A 2,500-nucleotide genomic window follows, 5' to 3' on the forward strand; every position below is an offset into this window, starting at 1 on the left:
GCCACTGACAACATGATATGGCCGTCACTATAATCAATTATTGATTGCATTAAGGTAATGGCAGCAATTATCTGTAATTATCAGAAATTTTAGCAAGCAGGTGCTGAGGGTTAGTGAGACTTTTCGCTGTATTAAAATAGGTGTGTGGTGCTCGTGTATATGGTGAATACTAACAGGCGAAGTATGTTTAACGGGGACAGTGCTTATCTGCGACACTGATAAAACTGATAATGCAAATAGATTGACTAAAAAAAAAAATAAAGTTGCCATTTTAGTATCGTTGATACATATGTTGCAAATTTGCAACATGTGTGAGTCAATACGTAATGGCAATCTATTTTGCTCGGTGACGTGACGTGACGTGTGTGTGTGCTTGTCTGTGTGTGTGTGTGTGTGTGTGTGTGTGTGTGTGTGTGTGTGTGTGTGTGTGTGTGTGTGTGTGTGTGTGTGTGTGTGTGTGTGTGTGTGTGTGTGTGTGTGTGTGTGTGTGTGTGTGTGTGTGTGTGTGTGTGTGTGTGTGTGTGTGTGCGTGTGCGTGTGGGTGTGCGTGTGGGTGTGCGTGTGGGTGTGCGTGTGGGTGTGCGTGTGCGTGTGGGTGTGCGCGTGTGCGTGCGTGTGCGTATAGCCTACCGATAATAATCCTCCAGGCATGCATACTACTTGAATAATTTCCCCTTGAAATTACGAAATACAATATTTTACTGCATGGCGCATAAAATGTTTAAGAACAGTCTCAATACTTGCTTGCAAACACGTTTATATTTTTTCTCCTTTCTGGCCTTCCTCTTTCTCTTCCTTCCACCCTTTCTGTGTTCATTTCCTTCTTTCTTTCCATCATATATGTCCAAATCAGCGTCCGGATAAGTATTTCTTTCTTAGTTATCGCGTTGCTTAAATGTTTACCATATCATTGTTAAACTGACGTTTTTACAACTATGGATTTCGAATTATCACCTATTTATACATATATTCTACTTCAACTTTTAGGTTAATTACTAATGTAACGACGCGGCAGTAACAAAATTTGTATTTACTCACCAGTCGAATACGTCAACAGGTTGTTGGAGTCCCGTGTCCGATTCCTTGCGTCTGGAAAATAAGGGTAAAAGATATCAATATAAAATGGTTCAGCAACAAAAAAGAAAGAAAGAAAGAAAAAAAGATTAGTTAAACAAACACTAACAATCGCTAAATATTTTTTTGTGAAAAAGCAGGGCAAAAATTTCACAAAATCCGCAGCGAAAAAAGTATAACAAAAACTATCCGTGTCGCTACGTAGCGTAACTCTAGGAATTAACTTTTTATTAGTTGCATTTTTCATAGTTTCTATTTAGGATATCCATTAGCCATGATATTGTTCTAAAAAATAAGGCATGAATTCCCCAACCCCCTAAAAAAAGGAAAAAAGAAAAGAAAAGAAACGCAATAAAACCCGAACAAAATACAAAAAGTGTTTCGTGAATGCTTGTCATTAGACAGGAAGGAACAAGAAACGGAGCAAGAATTCGCATTAACACTTCTCTTCAGATCTCAAACTTATCATACTTGTTTTTTTTTTTCAAAAATGGAAATAATTGGTCTTTTACCAGAAGAACCTCCCAAACACGAGAACCCTAAAACAACTTGGACTTACTAACAGTAAAATGAATACACCCATTTTCTGAACTCGCATAAATCTATTACATTTTACGGCTTCTGGCAATTTTCTCCGTGTCGCAATCCTCCCTTCCACCTTTCCCAGTAAACCCCCGGACTTGCGACTTGGGAACAGGAATGCGCCATTCGCACAATTCCTGACATTAGCTCGGTATTATGTGAGCAAAATGTGAGCTTTTGAGGTGGAATCCTAGAATGGCTGGACCACGACGATTTGGACGGCAAAAAGAAAGAGAGATACAAACCTTTCTTTCTTCGAGTTTTTGGGTACCCAGTTGAGGTACCAGCGGCTGGCTGACAGGTATTCGACAGTGGCATTAGAATTAACGGAGACTCATAAATTGTTATAGAAAAGTCAGCGAGAACAATGTAATGACAAGAAGAGATTCCTAATGCTGCTGTTGTCGCAATAAAAAAAAAAAAAAAAATAAAAAAAAATAAAAAAAAAAAAAAAAAAAATTATATATATATATATATATATATATATATATATATAATCCTTGTAAAACTAATATCTAAGGTGTAACATGATATCTAGTTACTGAACACACTTCTCTCGTTTTTTTTTTCTACTGCTTTCTTTAACACGTCCTCCCATTATCCCCATTTTCATTTCTCCAACAACCCAAGCGTTGCCAGGAACGGCGTTGCTTAGTCTCCTTTCATGTTCCGTATATAGCCCTTCACCAAGGCTATACGTTCAGGCAACACAATACTCCTCTATTAAAATTTACTTCCACTCTATTCGATATACCTTTTCTAATGCCTTTCATGCCCGATCCCCGAAGAGGAAGAGGAGGAGAGGAGGAGGAGAGGAGGAGGAGGAGGGGGGGGTGAGGGCACA

The 2,500-nt window shown here is 38.6% G+C and overlaps 1 protein-coding gene across 1 annotated transcript in view; it reads right to left on the reverse strand.

Moving 5' to 3' along the window:
• Window positions 1-2,500, reverse strand: part of LOC122248558 (uncharacterized) — a 47,950-nt gene that overhangs the window by 30,436 nt on the left and 15,014 nt on the right. Inside the window, exon 2 of the mRNA XM_043008651.2 lies at window positions 1,039-1,089. The gene's annotated coding sequence lies outside the window, so the exon portion shown is untranslated. The remainder of the gene's footprint in view (window positions 1-1,038; window positions 1,090-2,500) is intronic.

The sequence above is a fragment of the Penaeus japonicus genome, unplaced genomic scaffold (genome assembly GCF_977035675.1).
Source record: "Penaeus japonicus unplaced genomic scaffold, GWHDUDI00000001_assembly GWHDUDI00000020, whole genome shotgun sequence".
NCBI classification, from domain to species: Eukaryota; Metazoa; Arthropoda; class Malacostraca; order Decapoda; family Penaeidae; genus Penaeus; species Penaeus japonicus.